The following is a 10,914-nucleotide window of genomic DNA, read 5'->3' as shown; positions in this document are numbered from 1 at the left end:
GAAAGTGAGTATCATATGCTTGACCATGTGTGTATGGGACCTCTGGTTTTTAAAAAGAAGATGATGGTGATTCAGGCACCATATGTGGTCCTCTATTGCCTCCACTATTAGGCCTCCTTTGATCCATGTTGGAGTGAGTTTGTTGCAAAGGTCGATTTTCCATTATTTGAGACATGTTGAAATCATGAGGGATCTTGGCTCCACTTTGTGCCATCACTAGTAAGAAGTATTGTCTATCTCTCCTCATTATTTCCTTAACCAATCGATTGAAATGGGGATTCATAATGGTGTCTTCCACTTCTTCCGAATGTACTGAAATATTGTCCATATTGTCATTGTGTGTGTCATTGTTGTTTATAGTGTTCATGTTCTCAACATTTGGAATGTTTCTATAGGCATCCATGTCAGGTAATGTAGTATGATCAGGATTGAAAAAGATATCATTGTCATATTCATAGGAACTCATGTTTGTGGACTCTTGAGCCTCTTTATCTTCTCTCCTAGATTTTTGGGAACGGGTTTCAACCATGAACTAGGTATTGACCAAGATGTGTGAGACTAGATGAAAATGGAAAGAGTATGGAAGACTAAGAGTTGGATGGAATGTAAATGAATCTGAGGTGTACTTGCAATGTCCAAAGTGTAAGACCAAGTAGTAGAGTAGGTGTGGCTTCCAAAGAGATGATAGTTTCTCTTGATAAGGTAAGTTGACCTTGACTCTAAGTAAGACCAAATGAGACCCAAAGGTGATAGACCTTGATGAGGGATCACTTAGAAAAATGTTGTATGTATGTAGTGTGTTGACAAAATATGATGAGGACAAGCAAGTGACCTTTTGACTGAAGTTTAGACAAATGTGAATGTAATGTAAGGTGTAAAGCAATGATGGACTTTGTGAGACCCAAAGAAAGGTTGAATTCTAGATGAAAGACCCCAGAGAGATAACCTAGGAAGCTCAATAAGTCTGAAACTGACTGTTCTTGTTTGCTGAATTATGAAAGCTTTCAATCCTGAACACAGACGTACCTGTATACTTCACAGACAAATTTAAATGACATGAACGCTATTCTGTTAGACACAGATGCACTTAAATGACATAGATGTGGTTTTGTCAGACACAGATGCATTTCTGAGATGTTGTAAATGCAATGTTGCTCAAAAGACACAGACACGTTTCTGCCCTTCACAAATGCGGTTATATGACACAGACGCGGGTCTGTCAGATAGAGATGCATTTCTACAAACTTTGTGCAATTTTTCCAATCTATGAAGTTTTTTTGTTGTGACCAAATCTCAATGTTTGACTATTTTTCATGACAAGAGGACACAGTGTTGATGAGGACTCAATGTTTGCCAGTGTTTAAACTCAAAATGACTCCAATGAAAAGTGTGTTGTTTGATGTAAAATTATTTTGCATACACTTGAAGACACAAAAGACACAATGTTTTGGTGTTTGGTCTTGAATGTTTGATTGTTTAAAATAAGTCAAGCACAATTCTTATGGTTGGCCAAGACAATAGTTGTTGATCCCACATGGAGTTTCCCCTGAGGCTACACAATTTAGGGTAGATACTTAGATGCTTGACCCCACTAGCTCCACCCTCGACACTCACTTCTCAGGGTAGCCAAGCATCAGTCCCCATGAAAACTCCTCGTGGTGAACTTTGTATCTCTACTAAGAACCGTATGTGTGTGGGCCGCTACCAGAGGTCCGACCTCCTACCCCAGCAACTAGAAGGATTTTGGCTTCTAAAAGAAAAAGGTGCTAGTAAGGGCATCCATTCATGTGGCCATACATGTGGCACTTTCAGCTCTGTAAATACAAAAAGCTCCCAGCCGGTAGGGGATACACCCTACAACTGATCAAATAAATTTGATCAAACGGGTTTATGGGGAGACATAGTGTTGGTATGAACTAATCAGCACACGTTATCCATAGTTTTCACCTTGAATACAATTGTTTATCGTGGTTTGGAAGAGGATGGCTTTTCTTTTGTTACCACTTAGGTCATTCTCTCCTCACTAGTAGTCCTAATGACCACATGGGGAGACAGGCTCTCTAAAGATTAAACAAAAAGAGCCTATTGCTCAAGACACAAAAGACAATGGTTCAATTTTAGTGCACCAATTGAAGTGTTTGCTAATCTATGAAAACAAGGCACACAATAAACATCAAAAACGCTTGCGAAGGTCTTGCAATAAAGATCAATTAGTAGTTTGGATTGTTTGAAATAATCACCCCTTCCTGCAAGCACACAAGTTAGGTAAATTTTAGATCCAAAAGACTTTGTGAAATAGGGGCCTTCGACAAAATGATTTTTCTTTCAAGACAAGCTGCACCAATTTTGTTAGCTAGATCTGAATATGTTAGCTCAAAATAAACCAAATCTAAAATCTGAATGACACAAAACTGAATCAAAGAAAACCCAAAATGTAACAAATTCACGCAGATGCGGTTATCAGAAACACAAACGCTATACAATTTTGCAGACGTGCTTAAAGCTGATACAGATGCAGTTCTAGAACATAGATGTGGCTCTTGGACGTAGACACACCTGAAAACTCCACAGACGCGACTAGGGAACACATACGCGACTTTCGGAATCTGCAGAAAAAATAAAATACTATCAAGGACATAGACACGATTCCAGATGTCGCAGATGCGACAAAAAATCAAAAATGTGATCCAAAAGTACGCAGACATAAAAATATCAAAATATTGTTGGAAATGTCAGATCTGCAACTTCAAAACACAAAATCTACAACAAAAGATGTTAAATTCAAAAGGGACAAGCATCCCATCGAGCGTGCCAAAATGTATACAGTGAAAATGGATAAACAGTAATGTTGAAAGACTAAATGAATTCAACCACAAAACCCTTGCCTAACAACAACAAAGATCCACCATAACATATGAAGATTACCTAAGACAATGCAAATCAAATGAAATCACAAAGATTATACCATCACATGTCCAATAGGGTTTGGATCTCCATTCTTCCTATCTCCATTGATCTTTCTTGATATATTTGCTCTTAGATTTTATGTGTGCACAAGAGCTCAACAAAGAATGGAAATGTGGTTGCAAGTAGGATCGCATATGAAAGTGTAAAAGGCGTAGTGTAGTCGAGTGCACAATTGAGTTAGGGTTTGATAATGAAGGAAGCATCTCCTTATATAGAAGACACTATATGAAATGGAGGGATAAGATTGAGAGGTGTAAAAGATAAATGGTTGGCTATGATTAGAGGGTAGGTAGAGAAAATAAGAAAATAATGAAAGGGTAGGTAGTGTAGGAATTAAGAGATGAATGACGTGTGTCATAGGTGGAAAAGGTTAATGAATTAATTAAATAAATAAAGATTTATTTAATTAATAGAGGAAGTGGGATCAATTAAATAAATAAAATATTTATTTAATTTAGGAAAAGGATAATTTAAATAAATAAATGTATTTATTTAAATGAGAAATAAGGCTAGAAGAGGATAAATGAATTAATTAAATAAATAAAGATTTATTTAATTAATAGAAGAATTAGGCTTAAGTAATTAAATAAATAAAGATATTTATTTAATTAGACTGGACAATTTTAGGTGTCTATAATTTCATCACTGAAGGAGAAAACTGGTTCATAACATATTGACCAAAGGTTACCAAAAACTCTTGCTTCAAAATTCTCTTACCACTCATTTATCTCAAGAGGTCCGGAAGTGGATTTATCGTTAAGCTCCCCTTAGCCATATGAAAACTGTTAATTCACCGGTATAGGGTTCTCTTCACTGGATGAAGGAACAATTTCTTCGACAGGTTAGTCATCACTGTTTTTCTTCCATAGCCAATTCATTTCCTCTCTTCTTTCTTCAACATTAACTTTTTTCTTTTCTTTCTAATCCTTAGAAGGATTGACCAGTTTGCTATTTTTGGATCTAGAAAATTTTACCAAGTGTCCCGGTTTGTTATAGTGATAGCAGGCCATACCAGACGATTTCCAAGGTCCTACATTTCCTCTCCTAGATCTTCTTCTGCAGTTCATAGCCACATTATCAAAGTTATTACAGATGGTGCAAATGACATTTGTTACCTTTTCTATCTCAAATGGACTAAACAGGTTGTTGTAGGGTCTTGGCCAGTTCATCATGACCTGGTTGTCAAAATTCCTCATCCAGTTACCATTCGGTCTTGGATGCATATGCGGTACATGATTATTTTCTCCATATCTACACTCAACATATCTATGTCCATACATTCCACATATGAAGCAATGACCTTCAAAATTCTTAGACACATACCTGACATTGGTATTGAAACTTGCATTTCTGTTAGGTTTGTCTCTACAAACATTTACAGTGTGACCAGGTTTATGGCAAACAAAACAAATAGGTTTAAAGATGGTCTTACGAGTAGGCTTTTTGACTTTAGGAGCATATTTATTCTTAAGAGTGTTGCTCTTGGTACCAAAGAATTCACCTTTTTCAGATGTGTGAAAACCAAGTCCAATTTCCCATTTGCTTGAGTAAGATGTTTGGTGAGATCTTCATTATGCTTTGATAGGTTCTCTCTCAAAGATGATGCTAATTCAAGATCTAACTATAAGTTCTCCTTCTCTTCTCTTTCAACATTCAAATGCTCATGCAAGGTAGCATTTTCTTGCTTGATCTTGGCAATCTAATGATCTTTTTCCTTGATAAGATCTTCAGTAGCTCTTCTGGCTTCCAGTTCCTGACTCATGCAGATAGTAAGACTTTCCATCTCTCTACTCATATTTATCTTTTCACCATTTAACTTTTCAACCTCTTCAACTAAAGCATCAATGTTGGCCTCATTTGAAGAACTATTATCAGATATCTCCAATAGTTGTTTAGTAAGGTCTCTCCTTTTGACTTGAGAATCTTTTAGTTTGACCCTAAGTTTTTCAAGCTCATTTATGCTAGCTTCTAGCTCTCTAGCCATCTCAAGGTAGTTCATGTCCCCCATAGTGGTTTCAAGAATTCCTTCTAATCGATTAGGCTTTAGAGAAGTTAGGCACTGATACCAATTGATGAACTTGAAAAACACTAAGAGGGGGGGCTGAATTAGTGACACCAAAATGATACTACTTCACCTCGTAACCAATAGATGAACTTAATAAAGCTTTTAAATATAATGCATGAAATCTAAAATGATATAACAACATCCACAATGAGTAAAACATCCACCATAACACAAATATTTATACGTGGAAAACCCAAATAGGTAAAAACCATGGTGAGATGGAACTCACAAGTTAACTATCTGCAACAATAGATAACTGACCGGTTAGGGTCTAAAAAGTGCTCTACTAGGAGAAAATCTTGTTAGAGATCCCAAAGCTTGATCAGAATCTTATACCCTGTGAAAGGTAGTACCCTGTTAAGAGTAACCTCAGTGGAGGATCTCTGAATCCAAACTAATGGATCACCTTGTTAGAGGATTTGAACAGTGAATCTTGTTAGAGCTTACCCGGTTAGGGGATTTTAATTTTGCTGCGATTGTTAGAAAACAACAAGATTGGTTTGATCTATCTGAGTAGCACAATACTTTCTTGATCAGATCCTTCTAAGCATATTCAACACTTCTCTTCATCATACTCTACAACTTAACTCTTTTGTCTTTCGGATACAACATATCACGTTCACTCATATAAAATAATTCATTGTGATGTCAATATATAGACATTTAAATTTCATGTCGGCCTCAAGAAATCATAACACAATTACCTAGGTGTAGTGTATCTAGTCAAGTGATCATAACTCATCACGAAAATACCTCCAAAAATTGTCGATGGGATAACTCATCACACAATCAATGAGTACCTGTTGGAAAAATCAATAGCGCTTGGATTCAAATATATAAACCGTTATCCTTGAATCTCCTAATATAATCTCCGCTTGATCTTCATGTTGATGCTGATTAATGTGTATCCACTGGTTGTCTTCTATACATATACTAGTTGTCACAAAGTACTTGTTATAGATAAACCTCTTAGTATACCGGTTGTAGTGTAAACAACTTGAAGTTACATCGGTAGGCAATATAAACATGTGTGTGTGTATGTGTTTCATCAATGACAACATATGATGAATCTATTGCAATCATGATCAAGCCAACATATTGTACTTGTGATTTGAAGCATTTACATTATGTTCATTTAAGGGTTTTATTCCAAACATAGGGTGGAACTCTAGTTTGCATCTTAGCTCATAGGATATCACAAACAAATGAGATTCTAGGGCACACACATTTTTGAATACTTAATGGGCTATTTGTAGAGATGAAAATCACTAGAACAAGGAGTTCGACTAAGGCAAAACTCTATATAGCCACAAACACACCATTTTCCATCTTGCTAGCACAGGTACAAGTTTTCGTTAGAGGGGGAACTTTTGGAGAGATCTCACCAATTTATCACAAACCTATTTCCAAAATTTGGCCCCGAATCTTAGGGACTAGAGAACCCAACACCTTATTCCTCCTCACTTAGCTACATAATTTTGTAGTTTTGATCTAAAGCACTTCAATCTGCATATTTCTAGTTTTTGGCTTAGTACAGCCTCTAGGACCAAAGCACGCAATGCTCTGGTCTTGTCAATTCAGGCTCAAATTTCAATATCAGGTGCACATCAAAGTTAGCCTCTCATATTTGTTCTTTATGTTTCAGTTTCATCTATATATTAAGATATTATTTTTGCTCTTCTAGTTAATTTTGTTCATCTTATTAGCATAGCTCTGTATTCTCCTACATTGAGCACATTCTCTTTCATATCAGCAAGGGAACAAAAACCATAAAAGTATTCATTGACTCTCTTTCACAAGCGTTAGTTAAAGTGAATCACTTCCTTAAATCTCTTTCATATTCTAATGTATGAATGAAAGTGGGATTGGGTCCTAGTTTACCCGATCCCATTTTCATCCATCACAATATGATAATGGGGTTTTGATATGAGAAACTGCTTCTTTTGTCTATTCATGTGCTTTGTAGCACCTGAGTTCACATAACATATAGAGGGTGCTTGTGAACCATCTTTTAAAGAATGAGCTAAAATTACATATTCCTCTTCTGTAGAATCTTATACTTCAATAAAATTGCTTTGTTGTTTCTCTTTGCTCTTATGCTCCTATCATGGTTTGCCACTTTGGAATGGCTTCTTTGGATTTGATTTATTTGATAGTCCTTTAGCCAAGGATTTGTACGAAAATAAACTCACATTATGTCCAACTCTATCACATATTGAACACTTCTTCTGAGGTCTAGATGAATTACTAGATTCGGGAAGACCATTGAAGTGCTTCATAGGCTTCTTTCCTTTATGGTGTGTGTTTATTGCATGATCATCTTGATCATGTTCCTAGATTATAGACTTTTCTTTCTAGAGTAGATTCACTAGATTCTCAAAGGTAGATGTTGTCTCAGTGACATTCAAAGTTATCACAAAGAATTTATACGTAGAAGGTAGTTCTTGTAGAAAAATAGGCACCAAAAATGCATCATCAATTATTTTTCCCAATGCTTTGTAGGGAAGCCCTCAACTCTACAATCCCTTCGAGGAAGGATTCTAACTGTTTTCCATTCTTCATCTTTAGGCTATTTAGTTGACTTTGCAAATTCAAGATCCAATTCTAATTCTTTACCTCATATACTATGTTGAGATTATCCCATGTGTCTTTGACTATGGACAAGCCTCAGATGAAAGGCTAAACTTCATCAAGCACAGTGGACAAAATGATTAATTTTGCCTTTTTGTTGGCTTGATCAACTCTCTTCTGCATATCAACATTTGTCTTAGAGTTTGTTATGGTATCGTTGACCACATCCCAAAATTCTTCAAACTCGAGTTGAGTTTGAATTTGGTTTTCCACACAAAATAATTATTTCCACATAAGAGTTTAGAATCAGGAAGAATAAATTTCATAGAACTGCCTAACATTAAATTTATTTATCATATTTCTAATGTAGAGAAGAGGATACTTTAAAAGAAGAAAATTAACATCTTTGAACATGTTATTAAACACAATTTTCCCAACTATACTCCACATGCATATTATGATCTACCTATCTTTAACCCCACGTTGTTACTTTATACAGCTGTCGATTTTAGTCATTGATGCATTTATATGAAAGAGAGCTATCTAAAACAAAAATAAGTGAAAAATACCTCTTCAAATCTTTGTTTGGTTCAAAGTTTCAAATTGAACTCTAAATGTAGAAAAACTTAACATTTACATATACAAAACGTGCTTGAAAGACTTCTGGACCATTGAGGAGGGCTATAGACCATTTGAAGATCGCAAGGGAAGAGACAATTCTGAGTCTCCACTCTCTCCATGAAACCACAGTCTAGAACAATAAATGCAATACACATACTCTTCATGCTCTTTGACGCTTTACTACTATAATTGCAAGAGTCTTTAAAAGAGATGCGAAGACACTGAATTAGATTAAAGATTGCCTTGGGTGGAGGGTTCACACGTGGGTTGGCGCAGAGTCTAGTGTGGCTACAAAGAAAAAAATTTGCTCTACAAAATAGCAAAGCTGCTCTCCAAGCAATACAAAGGTGCAACCATCTGCCAGTCACCAAAACTTAGCTGGAGTTTATCGAAGGCGTTTTGTGAAAAATGATAAAGCCACAAAATGAGGAATCCTCGGACGAAAAAAGAATCAAGTTCAGGGTGAAAAATGATTGTTGTGCCAACCAAATATGAGGACACAATGTAAAGCCAATCCAGTGTGTGACCAAAATAGATAGTGACGCCACCAATGATCTGAGAGAGGCCGATAGGCCAAAACTGGTACAATCAAAATGGATCTCAAGCTGCAAGATGAATTTGGGTAGATGAGCAAGGTGGCCTAAATGATAAACCAGGTAATGATAAGAGGAATGCACATTGGATCAAGAAAAATGACCTGACAATGAGATCAGATCCTCTAAAAAGGAATGTGCCAGAAAATAGTGTGAAGCCGAGCCAAAAGGACATGTGGTTGTCACCTTAAGCCCGATTTGATCTCCACAAATATTTAAAGTCAACTGACTTATGTACTGCGAGAAGTCAACTGATTCAAATGGCAATAATCTCAAATCCAACCTCAATTTGAAATAGGCACAAATTCAATCAGAGAATGATGCAATGCAAGATGAAATATACACTCAAATGTATCTTGTGAATAAGACGATGCTCAGGTTGATCCACAACAAGGTGACTATGAAGAAAAAAAACTGTGAATGTCTCACAAAAGTAGGCGGGATCAACGTAAAAACACACTGGTGAATGAAGAACTCAATGCAATTGTGGCAAATAAGCTGAGAAAGGTGTGAACCGGTCAAAGAGGCAAAATATATGGATTGACATAATATGATCATGGCTTGATCTAGGCTATACGCATTTGGATTAGGCAAACTAAATGACCCACCTTATCGCCTGCTCTATACCGTATCAGAGTTTATTACTCATTGATCTTGAATTACATATTGAAGTGTTTATATAGCTATAAGCTATAAATGAGGAACTTAAGGGTTCCATATGAAAGTGACTAATAAAAAATATTATCTAATATAGACTAACAAATTACGAACTAATAAATAAATTATAAACAAATAAACAAACAATCTAATCATACGGGTAATGATGGAATATGCCAATAAGATCATGTGGAAAGAAGCACTTGAATCTATTAGCCACACATCTTCTAATGAATGTGTTTTCAAGGTTGTGACAAAGGTATCTACTTCATCATGAGAGGATATATTAGAATCGGAATCAAAAGAAACCCCTTTTACCTTTCTTTTTCTTCTCATCCTTGCACTCCTTTGAAAAATGACTATATATTTCACAATACCAACATTTTCTCTTGTAATTTTTACTAGGAGATTTGAATCTCCTCAAAGACTTTGATTTGTCCTTCTTGTCTTTCTCCATAATTCTACGATGATAAACTAGGGCCTCCTTATCCATCTCAAAAGATTTCCTTCACATCTCTTCATATAATAGCAAAGCAACCACTTATTCCATCTTGAAAGTGGTTTTTGGGCTTCTGATGGTCATCACAAGGTGATCCCATGAGTCTAACAAAGAAAATAATAAAATCTTATAATTTCTTGATCATCAATCTTGATACCAATAGAATTTAGTTGAGAAAGTAGCATGTTGAATGCATTCATGTGATCTGCAATAGATCCTCCTTCCACCATCTTTAGAGACTTCTTTCTCAAGAATAACTTATATGCCATGGACTTCCCTTGATAAATATCACCCAGATTCTTCCAAAGCTTGGCTACAGTCTTCTCTTCATGTATATTCAGGAGCATAGAATTAGCTAAACAGAGTCTTATCAAACCATCAGATTTTTGATCCATTGTATCCAATACATCTTATAATGTATTTTGGGGTTTCATTAAAGAAACCATAGCCTATAGATCCCTATCTATGAGCATGTCCTTCATTTTGGTTTTCCACAACTCAAAATTGTAACCATTAAACTTTTTCATATGTATTCTACTAGATGTTCTTGCCATATCACATTTGCAAGAAGGTTATGAAATATTCCTTTACAAAAACCCCAATGAAACTATATCAACATAAGAAACTCATCAAACCCAACAACAATAACAAAGATGGTTAGGCTTAATACTATTTGAAAGGAAGTCAAGTGCAAAATAAACGTAGACACCTTTTTACCATCATGTAATATAGATTCCTTATCAAAACTCATAATGAATTCTCCAAAGTATTCATGACTAATTAAATAATATGGGAATCAAAGCTTAGGATGACAAAAATGGAGATTGCTATACACACCCAAGAATTCTTCTAGGGCTTCCTCCAAAGAGAAAACATCTAAAGGGACTACATTGGGATTTTTACTACATTCAACATATTCAATATGATCAAGCTTAAGAGGA

Source organism: Cryptomeria japonica, chromosome 1 (assembly GCF_030272615.1).
Source record: "Cryptomeria japonica chromosome 1, Sugi_1.0, whole genome shotgun sequence".
Classification (NCBI taxonomy): domain Eukaryota; kingdom Viridiplantae; phylum Streptophyta; class Pinopsida; order Cupressales; family Cupressaceae; genus Cryptomeria; species Cryptomeria japonica.
The sequence above is the reverse complement of the archived record's forward strand: the minus strand, read 5'-3'. Positions refer to the sequence as shown.